This window comes from Thunnus thynnus, chromosome 6 (genome assembly GCF_963924715.1).
Source record: "Thunnus thynnus chromosome 6, fThuThy2.1, whole genome shotgun sequence".
NCBI classification, from domain to species: Eukaryota; Metazoa; Chordata; class Actinopteri; order Scombriformes; family Scombridae; genus Thunnus; species Thunnus thynnus.
This window is the reverse complement of record NC_089522.1, coordinates 23419143-23432675: the sequence shown is the minus strand read 5'-3', so window position 1 is coordinate 23432675 and position 13533 is coordinate 23419143. Positions and strand designations below refer to the sequence as shown.

At 42.0% G+C, this 13533-nt stretch overlaps 1 protein-coding gene and 1 long non-coding RNA gene across 2 annotated transcripts in view; one reads left to right on the top strand and one right to left on the bottom strand.

The window, feature by feature from the left end:
• LOC137184764 (nuclear receptor coactivator 3-like) overlaps nt 1-13533 on the bottom strand; it is a 67049-nt gene that overhangs the window by 38125 nt on the left and 15391 nt on the right. The gene's annotated exons all lie outside the window — the stretch shown is intronic.
• On the top strand, nt 6387-10049 carry LOC137184763 (uncharacterized). The gene is made up of 3 exons (XR_010928717.1): nt 6387-6543; nt 9172-9246; nt 9655-10049. It is a non-coding gene; the product is annotated as an uncharacterized lncRNA (long non-coding RNA).

Below are 13533 nucleotides of genomic sequence, written 5' to 3'. Positions count from 1 at the left end.
AATTCTTTAAAATCCCTATTGATATCTACAGTTGCAGTAAATACATCATCAGTCGGGGACCTAACAGCAGGAACCGTGGAAGCCAACTCTGTCTGTTTTATGTATCTGGCAAATTGCTTTCCTGCCTTGTCCCGTGACCCAAAATAAGTTTGTCCTGCCCTGAATAAATTAAATTCAACCTTCTGAGATAATATATTGTTGTATTGATATTTTAATTGAGCAGTTCTTGTACACTAACCCTTTTATGAAACTAAGTATGTTGGATAATATGTCCCATAAGCACAGCCTTAAGGGCCTCCCATGCCAAAACTGCAGACAACAGAGGACCAATTAGTCTCTTAAATAATCTTTTAGCTCTGTCCTTAACCACTCTACATTTGCTGGTTCCTGTAAAAGAGATTAATTTAAGTGCCATGTACAAGAATGCAAGAATGTCTTCTTTCACATTGTGGCAACAGGTATAAGCACAACCGGGCATGATTGGAAATTATGATATTCCCTATTAAACATCCAGAAGCAGAGGAAATAAAAGATTTAGATTTTAAGAAAAAATCTATCCTAGAATAAATCTTGAGTACTGATGTAAAAAAAAAAAAAAAAAAAGTATAATAATGGCTGTAAACTCCATGTAAAGGAAGCAATTACATACTGGTATTTCATACTGGTGAAAAATGACTTAAACAAACTGATTAAATATGAAGATTTAAAAAACAGTTTCTTTATTTTTTTCATTGCTTAGTGGCCATGGTGACGGTACCATCATAAATTCTGAGGTGTCCTGAAATAGAAATAAAAGATTTGCAAGAGGAAACACTTCACAACTTGGCAACCATTCTTTTTCTTGCATTGGGACCTCTTGTGCATTGTGTGGAAGTATCTGCATTTGTTATGTTTTTCCACACATTAAGTCAACCAATCAACCAAGTTGCTTGCAGTGTTAACATCTACACCGTTCGTACGGTGAATTCGCGGGCAGCAGTCAGGTTTGGGTAGTCATCAAGCCTTTATGTTAACTTCATGAACATTCTCCAAGAATGTGAGCTGCACAGTTTCATGGTAAATGAGGGATGACGGAGATCATTAAAAAGCTTTGCTGAACTGTAATCTTGCATTTCAGTCAAAACCCCGAAAAGCACAAAAGTGCATGTAGTCAACAATCAACCAGCCAAGCTGAACATGTGTGTGAAGGGGAGAGAATCTATATAAAGGAGTGGATGCATTCTTGTGTGTTAAGCGATGACATTAATGTTGCAGAGCCAACAAACAGCCCTGATAAGATAAGGACTGTAAAACCACACATCATCATCTGTCACCTTCAGCTGCACCAGGAAGAAAACTGACAGCCACACGTGTACTAACTTTGAGCGTGTATGATTCAGGGTGTGTTCTCAGGGTCAGAACATGTAGTGTTTATATGCGACATGTATCAACCTCACAATTTTAACATGCACAGTCAAACAAAGAACTAGGTTAAATAAAACGCCTCATTGGAAGCCATCAATTATGCAGAGGCTATGCATTATCATAGCATGGAGGACCATTTCTGTGAGTTAATTAACAATGAACCAAGAAGCAAGGCTGTCATATTTAAGAGCGATGAATGACTGAAGCTTTGGTAAATACTTAAAACATTCTTGTCATCATAGAGAGTAAATTACCTAGTTACAGGCCTCATGGGGTTGAGAAAAAATAGAGCAAGATTGCAGGAAAACAGTAGTCACCTGCTTTTAGTTACAGACTGAAATGAATTAAAAATGGGGGGAAACAAGACCTTCTTATAATGTCATTTAGCGCAGGCACAATGAGGCCACATAGGCGGAGGAGGTGGGTAGTTTTCCGGACTATTCAAGCCTAATTAGTGTAACAGGTCAATCAATAAGCCACTCCCCTTCATCTCAAGCCACGCCTTTGATTGTCATTCTGCTGCCACAGCAACAAACATGCATTATCCGTGTTACACAATCACGCCATCCTACCCCACCTCCAGAAAACACTCACCTACCTGAATATCAGTCTCCAACAGTACTAGTTGGGCAATACGACGATACAGTGGTTTAAACTTAACCATGGTTACTATTCCTCTCTCTTCTCTGGGTGTATTTGGTCATTGTGGATAATGTTATAAATCAGTGTGCAGGACTACTTTATGACAACATAGTATTTTCCAGGATTTTTACATCAATGTGATAAAGGAACATGATTTGTGAGGTATATGTTTCTGCCAAAAAGACCATGTGTACATTTTGTCTTAAATCATTTTCTAAATTTCCAGAAAACATGCTATGTCAAAATATACTATATATCAATATCACAATATAAAATGACATCTACTACTACTGTGATAAAATATTTTTGCCCGTATTGTCCTCTTCATCTCCTTTCCTCACAACAAATCAACAAACTGTTCAAACACTTTTATGTCTAAAATGTACAATATAAATAAAATTTATTAGCAATAAAAGAATTAGTTTATTATTGCATAACTATTAATGAACTAATAATGAACCTCAGAGATGTTAACTTTTTGTTACCTACCTTTCCTAAATGTTTGCACTGCCATAAGTGACAAATACTGGAAATGAGCTGTCGTTTCGTGTCTGAGTATTTCAGTTTTTACAAAAAGTGTTCATAGTTTTTAGTGTGTGTTTAGAAAATTAACAAGATGTGGTATCACTGTTTGGTTCAGCAGGGACGTGAATGCTGAAAAGCAGGAATTAACCCACGTTAAAAGTCAGGTGTGAATGGTCAAATGTGGGTCAAATGTAGGATTTAAGGTGTAAGATTAAAAGGTTGATATAAAGGTTGTTAAATGAAACTTGGTGGAGTTGAGGGAGAATAAAAAAGGAAGGTGTGGTTAGTGTGAGAGAACAGTGTGTCACTCTAAAGGTGTTTTTCTCACAAGATAATTGCATGCAGACAAAACTCAAGCTCTTCACTGCTCGAGCTGTAAGGAGAAAGAGCACTTCTTTTGCTGATGCGTGTGTGATGAGTGTGTATGTGTGTGTGTGTGTGTGTGTGTGTGTGAATAAGCTGTGAGACTTGCTTAGTGGGAATGGGACATAATTGGCTCACAATAACCCATCAGTGTGCAGTGTGGTCTTAGTGAGAAAACATCATCTTCTCCTCCACCTCTACTTTCCTCCTCGCCTCCTTCCTCACGCTCTCATTCTCCGTGGTGACAGTGAGGGAGCAGATTCACCACATACACCCCCCCCCCCCCCCCATTTATTTGCTCAGAGTCCAAAAACTGCACAGCACAGGGAAAAAAATGATGGTGGAGGGAGGGGTGGAGGAGAGGAGGAAGAAGAGCGAAAAAGAGGAGAGGAGGGAGCAAGGGAGGGAGGTAGATACACAAACATACACTGCAGATTCAGCTGCACACACGTGGATAGGACACGCACCCATGCACTGCACACACACACACACACACACACACACACTCCTGGTGGAGCATCTAAATCACATTAGCTGCCTGCCTGCCATCCATCACTCCCACAGACAAAAGCACATGCCAGAGAGGCAGGGAAACTGCATGGCAACATGCATAACCACCCACAAACAAACACACACACACACACACACACAGTCACAGAGCAGCCGACACACCTTGAAACCAGACGACTGTGCAGTAGAAAGCACTCCCCTCCTTACACACTATATTCCCCAATCAGAAATCAACTTGCATCCACTTGCATGCACATCACTGTCAGCATCCATCAGCCATACATTCTGGGATCCACTGTTTCGCATCTGTGCTCTGCTGTTGCTGCTCCGTGCGCTTGCAAACTTGTATTAGCATCAGAGAAAATCAACAATTTCATGATAACATAATGGGGGGGGGGAAGGAAACATACCATGGTTGCTTTAAATATTTAAAGCAGAAGGAGCTAAGCAGGCGACATCTTGAGAAATCTTTTTTTTTCTGTCGGTATCAATCTTCTTTCCCATTAGAGGGGGGGTGGGGCCCTTATCTAACTGTGTGTATGCATGTGTGTGTTTGTGTGTGAAGACCCAAATGTTTGTTGGGGGTGCCTCTTATCTTGAAGATGGTGCGGGTGCATGTCAGTGGGGTGCTCCTTACCTAATGGGATGCATGGTGAGTTTGTGTGTGTGTTTTTTTTTATCTAATGGGCTGTCTCTTGGGTGAAGTAATTGGCTGGTAAGACGTAGGGGGGGAGAAGAAGAGGAGAGGAGAGGAGAGGAGAGGAGAGGAGAGGAGAGGAGAGGAGAGGAGTTTTTAGGAGGCAGAACAAACTTGACGTGTGCTCCATACATTATGAGACCATATGGTGCCCACTGTGCAGCAGGAGCAGGCAGAGCTCCACAGCGCAGCCCTCATCCACTCGTCTATCGAGCCAGTCTCTCGGCTCCCACTGTTCTCCCTCCCTCCCTCCCTCTCTCCGGCTCTGTCTGGTTAACTCAATAACATCCACAGCCTCCTCTCTTAACTCACTGTTTTTTTTTTTTTTGTTTTGTTTTGTTTTGTTTTTTTACTGGCAGGGAAAGCAAAGAGGAAAAAAAAAAAAAAATCTCAGCCTTTCTCCTCCTGCTTCCTCTCATCCAAATCGACCAGCTCTGGCTCTCGTCTCCTCCACACCTTTCCCTCTCCGTTGCAACCCCTCAACTCATCGTAGGGCTTAATCCGAACCAAAAAGGATTACTTCAATCGCATTAAAATCTGAAAAACTGATGGTGCTCTGTGTATGCGCCATCTCGATGATGACAGGCATTCAGACTGTGTTTACACATGCACGTGTGCAGGACAAGAGGGAGGGAAGATGCTGAAATCACTTCTACATCCTTACTAGATTGCATACTTGGGGAGCAGCAACAATTACAGTAGACAGCACTCCACCACGCTGTGTAGTTAAGAAATTGCTAATGACCGAATGCAGCTGCAAGCCCGAGTGTCTACGAGCGTGCACGCGCCATCAAAGCAGCGAGCAAGAGGGCTGTTCTTTTAGTTGGCTCATGAAATCATTTAAAATCGGCCCACAACACACACACACACACACACACACACACACACACAACCCCCCCCCCCAGCCGTTTGATGTGTAATGAGAGAAACCATTAGCAGTAAAAATGGGCTCTCCCCGCCCCGCCGCTCAGCAGATCTTAGTCAGAGCCACAGTTACGTGTCTATTTATACATTCACTCCTCTTTGGATTTTCTTCTTCTTTAACAGGGAGCAGTTTGTGCAAGTATGGCACACATTCAAGAGGGCTGCATTCCTCCTGCCTCCTGCCCTCCTCTCCCCGTGTCTTCTTCTTCTACTGCTCCCTCTGTCTCTATTCCCATCCCCCCTCTCTGGCTGTCTCCTCCCTCTCTATACCCTTCCCCCAGCTCTTTCCTGCTCTGTGCCTCCCTCCCTCTCATCATGCTATATGCAGCAAGGCACAAATTCATCGGGGGGAACGAGAGACAGCAAAGGAGAGCTGGAGTTAGAGAGGGGGGTTTTGAAACGGAGAGAGATGGCTCGGACTGAAAGAGAGCAAAAACAAGTAGCGGATGACAGACTAACAGGGAATGAAAGGAAGAGGAAGGGGCGAGTCAGATAAAGAGATAGAGAGAGAAAGTGAGAGAGAGGGGGGGGGGAGGAGGAGTGAGGGAGGGGTGGGTTGGTGGGAGAATGGCGAGGAGGAGGAGGAGGAGGAGTAGCTCTCGCTACAGCGATGGGCGTTCCTCTCCCAGTTCCTGCGAGGTCAAAAGTTTACAGTGGTTTTAATTTCACCTTTCCACAGCCAATCAGAACGCGTCTCCGGCTGCCAGGGGGAACTTTGACCCACTCGGAGAATTTGACTGTAAAGATCTGAAACTCGCCTCTGCTTCTCCACCAACTCTCTTGTTTTCTCCACTCTCTACTTGTTTTTTCTTCTTTTTTTTTTATTATTCCCACCTTTTTTCAAGCAGACACCCCCTGCATGTTTATTTGAAAGTCCTTGATCACAAAGGGCAAAAAAACCCGCAGAAACTCAGTTGTTGTTGATCTAAGGGAATAGTGAGAAGGGGGAGGGAGGAAAAAAAAAAAGGAGCCTTTATTGTTTTATTTTTTGCATTTCAGTACTTTTCCTTTTCTTTCTGAAACAGATGCCACCTAGATGTTGTATGGGTCTAAAAAACCATAAGATCAACAGCCTTCTCTGTCGAGGATGAACAATGCACGTCGCAGCACTGACACGAGAGTCCACAGTCCATGTTCACGCCACTTAATCAAAGCAACATACATATAAATACTCACAGACCAACTGCGGAGACACGCCTGCTTGCTGCCAGTGTGCTGAATACTGGGTGTATAAGCAGCCGTGTGTGTGTGTGTGTGTGTGTGTGTGTGTGTGTGTGTGTGTGTGTTTGTGTGAAGGCACAAGTGTGTGTGTGTGTGTGTGTGTGTGTGTGTGTGTGTATGCGCAGGCATGTGAGCGTGGAGAGAGTGTAAGTGTGTGTCTATGAAGGGGGAGGAGGCTGCAGTTAGATCATAGCATCAGAGAGGGGAGGGGCGGCTCTGCAAATACAGCGAGCAGAGAGTCGGCATGGCTGGCGACGGTAAGTAGAATGGCTTCAAGCCTCTTGTAAAGAGACTAGACTGGGTATCTGTGTGTGTGTGTGTGTGTGTGTGTGTGTGTTTCTATAGCCTCTTCATCACTGTCTGTGTGTGTATGTGCGCATTTGATTAATTAACAGCCACGGTCACTGAAGAAGCTCCCTGTTGTTCTATTCTCCCCACATCAGCAGCACAATTGCCCCCACCCTCCTTCTTCCTCCACCTGACTGCGATAATAAGGCACACGCAGGCGCACACACACACGAGAACACACATCCTCAAGAACACACATATCCTCAAGAGAGCAGCGGGCTGTGAATCTCACAAGCATGTGCAGATGAGGTGTCGACAGAGCAGACTCCCGAGACGTGATGAGATGTACGGCCACCTTCCACCTGTAGCTGACTCTCTCTTCACAAACGCGGCGCGTCCATCGAGCTCTCCACCCCGAATGTTTGAAACGTCATATAAAATGAACTATTTGTTACAATCAGCTGGACCATAAGGATATTCTGTTTTTCTTTTTGTCAACAAATCCCTGAAAAGAACAATGAATAGTGTATCCAAACCTAGATATAGCTTGTTTTTTCTGTTCCATAGAGCTTAATTGTTGTCTAAAAATGATTAAAAACACATCAGTGAGCCACACTGTTTCAGTGGGTGACATGTTTCTTCATCACGACGAACACGGGCACTGTAGTTTATTTTTAGTTGCTCCCACATACATCGTCCGGCTGCTGTAAATATTCACTTGAGCACCAAATCTCCCACTGAAAATATTCCCCAACAAATGCAATATTTCCTTGTGTTTGAGTACAAAAAACTACAATATCCAGCTGTTTTAGGACATTTGTTCACCTTTTTTGAAAATGAAAGTATAGAGTTGTGACCCTTTTACATCTTCGGTATGAACCAATGGGCTTTGGGCCGTGAGCCAGAGACAGACTGGGGGAGACGGACAAACACATTGTTGGTTTTGGTCTTTTCATGAGATTTGTTGACAGTGAGAATAATACAGAATATTGCCCCCCTTATCCTCCAAATGCATAATTTAGTTTTCTGTCAATTACTGTTTCTTAAAAGTATCCACGAGGAGAGTTTAAGAAGACTTTTATAATGTGATATATTTCATACAATCTGGTCTGACTGAATTGAACAGCAGGTGTGGTTAGAAAGCTTCCTGACTTCTTTTCCTTGAGCTTGATGGAAAAAAGTCTTGACATCAAGACGAGACGTGGAGGAGAAATAACGCTAGCTGATTAATTAACCGATTGACAGATAATTAATCAACAACTATTTTGACAATCAGTTAATCACTGAAGTAATTTATCAGGGAAAGTTGTCAAACATTCTCTGGTTCCAGGTGCTCAAATGTGAGGATTTGCTGTTTCTAATAACAGTGAACGAGACCGGGTCGAAACCTGGTATATGTCTGGACCGAGTATGAAAAACTAGAGAGCTTTTATTTGAAATGACGGATACAGGAAGTGGTGACACGTGGCAACCAAGCCCCCAGGAAGTACACCAGGCTTTGACTGAAGCCAATTTGACTCAGGGCCTTTCTCAATACCAAGTATGCCAAGTTTGGACTTGGCAAGTTTGACTCAGGAGTACAAACTTCTGAGGTTGCAGTACGATCATTCTGCCTGCTGACAGCAGCAGCTCAACTTCAACACGACTACCTGACTGTTACAAAATAATCTCAACTCAAAGCTCAACTAAGACTTTTCTCTCACAAAAAATGGCCTCAATGACGTATAGATGCAGTAAATTATATAATTCAGTCTGTAATGTAGCTATAATAAAAATCCAAACTGTTATGTAGCTTAATGAAATAAAATGAAATTTAATATAAACTGATCTGATCATGATTTTTCATACATTGTATTTATTGAAATGTGGTGATATCTGTACATACAGAGCTCCAGAGGCAGCGCTGTTGTTCTGTCCAGTAAAAACATGAAGCTTCACTTTACATTCAGACAAACTAATGTGGCAGCTACAATTGTTAGATTTCATCTGTGAGACCAACATTCATCTTCCAAAAGGAATTATATCATATATCAAAACGCTACAGAGACATTAGAGCAGTAAATTACCAAAGAGCTGCACAGATCAGCTCATCGAATCATTTTCTCCCTGGATGTTGATCATCTCAGCAGCCAAGATGGCAGGCTGGTCCCACCTGCCCAGCGGTTCCTCACATCTCCGAAAACATTGGAGCAAATTTCCAAGTAAACTGACCACATATTGGGAATCTGAATGGTTACACTCTTGCCTGAAAAAATATCACTGACATTCAGTTAGGAAAGAGCAAAGAACAGATTTTCTTTTAAAAAGATGATTTAGAGCAAGCTCAGGTCTTTCGCTGGTAATATTTGCAGGGTGTCCAGCAAACTATAATGCAAACTCATCCAAAAAGTACTCGGATAGAAATACAACTTCCAACAGACAACCGACATGTAGAGAAGTGTCTCTCCCCTGAGATTTATGTTTTCACAACCACCAGCCATTAAAACACCTTCAGTGTCTCAAGTAGAGAGATCGCCTTACATCTTCCTCTTTCTCTTTAAGTGGAGGTTTCATCCATCTTTCACTCACTGCTTCATTTTCTCCTTTTTTTTGACCAGTTCTCAGGTCAGATGGAGGAACAAAGCAACGAAGCAGAGTCACATTCAGGGGGTTGATGTTGAGTGATGGTGAAGGTATGAGAACACATTGAAAGCATCTGATGGCTACTTTTCAAAATTATTTGAAAACTATTTTGACAATCAATAAATTGTTTGGAGTCATTTTTTAAGAAAAAAAAAAGTCGAAATTCTTCAGTAGTCAAAACATCCCAACATGAGCGCTCTAACCTGACTAAGCTGCTATAGTAAAATGCTCTACAACACCTTGCCTGAGGGAGAGAGGTCATAGTGTTACCCCAGGGTTTAAGGTTACATCGTAAATGGACTGCTTGAAAAACACTTGAAACTTAACAATGTCAACTGCATTGCCCATTCTTCTGCTGCCTCAAATCCCCCCCCCCCCCCCCCCCCCGCCCCTCCCTCCCCCCGGCACTAAAACCAAAAACCTTTCTCACTCTTTCTTTCTTTTGCTCTTTTGTGCAGGAGGAGCAAACTGAAAAAAACTGTGAAGCAGTGGAAAAACGAGCATCACCGTGTCCCCAACCCTTCTCCAGGACCTTCGGGTTTGTTATGTTGTTAAATACAAACTCGAGAAGCGCTAAAAACAAACAACACACTGCACAGTGTTTGTCATAGCACCATAATCACACAGCAACAATTTGCCCCCCCACCACCCCCGCATCCCCCCCGTTAACTCCTCCGGCTATATTTCTGTTCTTTTGTGCAGCTGAAGTGTGTCAGGACAAAGGTTAAATGCAGAGCGGTCACAAATTAGTCCTGAGTAGTCAAGAGTTGAATATATGTGTGTTTCTGAGTAATGTGGTGTCAAAGGGACAAGTAAAGCTTCACACAACATATAGCAGATGGGAAGAATAAAATCTGTAATGACAAAAACCGACCTGTCAGTCTGTTAGCTTTATAACCAGTCTACTTCTACATATGTTTAACCATTCTGGACAAGGTGTCATTAAACAGCCAAACTGTTCTCTGAAATAGCTGAAGTCAAAGGCGAAACAAGACGCTCTCTGTCATAGAAACTGGTAGGATTATAAACAGGAGTTCCTGCGTAATGTAATATTTGCTGATGTTTTTGGAGACAGCAGAAAGTCTTCAATCAGCTCCAGTCGGGTGATTTAGATTCAACTTACTCCAGACTTTTCATTTAATAGTTAAAAGCCTCACTGTTTCCTGTCAAGAGCCGTAATGAAGTCCATTCCTCTTTGTGATGTTTTAAACTGACAAAAAAACAAATGAAAAATCTGAACTTGTTGAAGTTTGACTGCGCAACACTTTGGCCTATATGGGAAAAGTACACATAGCTTTCAAACCGTATCCTGTATGTATTTTTAATGAGCACCTATGTATAAACTTTCTCTGAAGTTAAAGTCTCCCTCCACTCAAAAACGTGTGTTTTTTTTCTTGTTCCCTCTGTTGAATGTTTGAGCTTCAGTGAGCAGAATGATGTATGTGCAGAGTTTGACACTAGAGAGCTGCTGAAGTGGGAAAGTTTCTCTGTGCTCACCGACGATCTGAATTAAAGAGGTGTATCTTGCGAGCGTGATTTGTGACATCACAACTAGTTTGGAGCCAGTCGAGGGTCAGTACGCCACTTACACGAGTGTGATGTGGAAACTTGAAGCCTCCAGTGCACGAACACTGAGAATTGACTTTACAGTGAAGTAGGAGACGTCTTGTGTCCGGCAGTTCAGCTTTTAAAATGAACAATATTTGCATATTTATAGATTCTGGATTTTTTTAATGGAGAAGGAAGAGATGTCATTTTAAACTGAACATGTCAGACACAATTTATTATTCCAAGCAGAGGAGTTTTATATGTCTGATAACATTGTCTGAGGGATTTTTAAGGCTTTTGAGTGAGGGATAAAGAATATGTTTGTTTACATATTTTATTTCTGCTTTTGCTCAATGAATATTCTTTCTCTTTTGTTCAGATCCACAGCTGTCTGCACCTTAAAGCTGCAAATGATTGCATGAATGATGCAACAAAGTCATTTTTCAAGCAAAAATGGTAAACATTTGATGTTTCCAGGTTTTCAAATGTGAGAATTTGCGACTTTTCTGGGTTTTATATCATAGTAAATTGAATATTCTTGGGTTTTGGGCTATTGGTCGCATAAAACAAGACATTCGATGATGTCACCTTGTCCTCTAGGATTGTTTGATAAGCATGTTTCACTGTTTTCTGATGTTTTTTCTACAACTTAACCCTAGGATAGAGTTTGCCTCAACACAACGCAACATCATTCGGAAACACACTACACCAGCCAACCAAATTTGTACAAGCGCAGATTCTTGATAGATTACTTTGTAACGTAAATGCAGTAACTGTATTCTTCATCTCAAGTTCGTTTCAACGGAGCATAAAATCAGAAATTAGGATAACCCCCCAGAGTTGTGAAATCCTCTCTGAAGCTGCACAAACACTGCGCAGAGACAAACTCATGAATCTTTCACTTTAAAAAAAAAAATCATCCTTCCCAGATCATATTTCATCTTCTCGCTGGTACCTGTCTTTTATAGCGGTGCTATTTTAGGTCTGAATGTCCGCTAAACACCTGAGCACACCTGGCCAGTTGCCGTGGGCGCAGACTTCCAGACTGTACATACACCAGTCAGATCATGTGAAAGAGTTTCCCAACACTATAAAACCTTCTGCACAATACTTTGTTCTTTGCTGAACACCACTGACCAGAACTAAGGTCGAGCTAGAAGTGTCCTCCAGGTAAATTATTAATGACTTGTTTTCTTTCCCTCCCCCTCCTGCTCCTCTGCCCTCCCTCTGTCCGTCTCCTCCCCCCTTTCTCTCGCTGTGATTGTTGTTTTCTCACTCTGCCTCCCTCTCATCCCGTCATCTCCACCTTCTCCCTTCCCTCCACCCTCCCTTTTTTTTTTTTTTTTCTCTGTCTAAGTCTAGTATGGAGATGGTGTTATTTTTAGCCCTGGTGAGATAGGGAGAGAGATCGTGCTGGGCTAACACATACTCTCCACAAGGCCTTACTGGAGACCTGTCACGGACGTGTGAGAGAAAAGCGGTTTTCAGTTAACACATACAGTGTGCATGTGTTTCCACTGTGTGTTTACTGTAGTATCACATAAATATTACTAAGCTGCTTTCCTTCTCATACACAGAAAAGTCCCCTTGATAACAGACCTCCATCCTGCTTAATGGTACAATACCTGATGCAAATGTAAACAACAGGCGGCATCGCCACCAACAACATTCAAAACTGGATTAAAACTTGACATCACTCCAAACTGAATCACAGTTCTTCACATTTAACAACTACATTGAAGTTATTAATGTTTTCTAGTACTGTTTACATCAGTAATTTTCGAAACAATGGAGTAAAACAGGCTAATGTTTTCAACTATGACTGGTTAAAGGTGCAGTGTGTAAGATTTATTGGCATCTAGCCGGTCGGACTTGGCAGAAATGGAATAATAATATTCATAAGTATGTTTTAATTAGCGTAAAATCACCTGAAAATAAGAATCGTTGTGTTTTTGTTACCTTATAATGAGCCCATTATATCTACATAGGGAGCGGGTCCTCTTCCACGGAGGCTGCCATGTTGCACCGTCATGTTTCTACAGTAGCCCAGAATGGACAAACCAAACACTGGCTCTAGAGAGGGCCTTTCACGTTTTTCCATGAGTTTCGCAGCCACCGTAGGTTCTCCTACACACTTGGAAGGGTTATCAGTTGGTTGCAATCTGCAACTTCACTGTTGTATCCTGCACACTGGTCCTTTAACATTTCTTTGTAGCTGAAATTGAGGAACTTAGCGATGTCAGGTCGAGATTCTGCTGGTGCGATGAGACATCTCCAGTGTGATTGGGTTTGAAAAGTTGTCAATTAAGAGGGCTTTTGATGTGAGATGTTCCAGAAAAGCAACTTACCATCTTCTCTGGAAATTTAAGAGTCCTTATGGTTGATTTCCTGCTTTTTCAAGATTGTCTCTGAGGTATGCAATTTGTTTTTTTGCATTATCCAAGCAGATGCAAGAGTCTCTGTTGTTGTCTTAAGACACAAGTCTTGAGCTCTTGATCTGCTCCGATGAAGTTTTAATCTTCATTCACCAGACTTTGGTATGGCAACTCTGTTACTTCAAATCAGTCAACCATGTTAGCATCGTTAGCCTTTGTGTTATCAGTTTACAGGATGGATGAACCGGATTGTTTTACGCAATTTTTACACCAAAGGTCGTAGGTTGCCATGCATCAGTCAGTGGATAATTTAGCCACATTACATTATTCTTACAGGTGCAGAATAGAAAACGTCCATAGCTGCCAGCACCGATGATACTGAATATACCTAAAATGTATCTAATAAACAAAGAT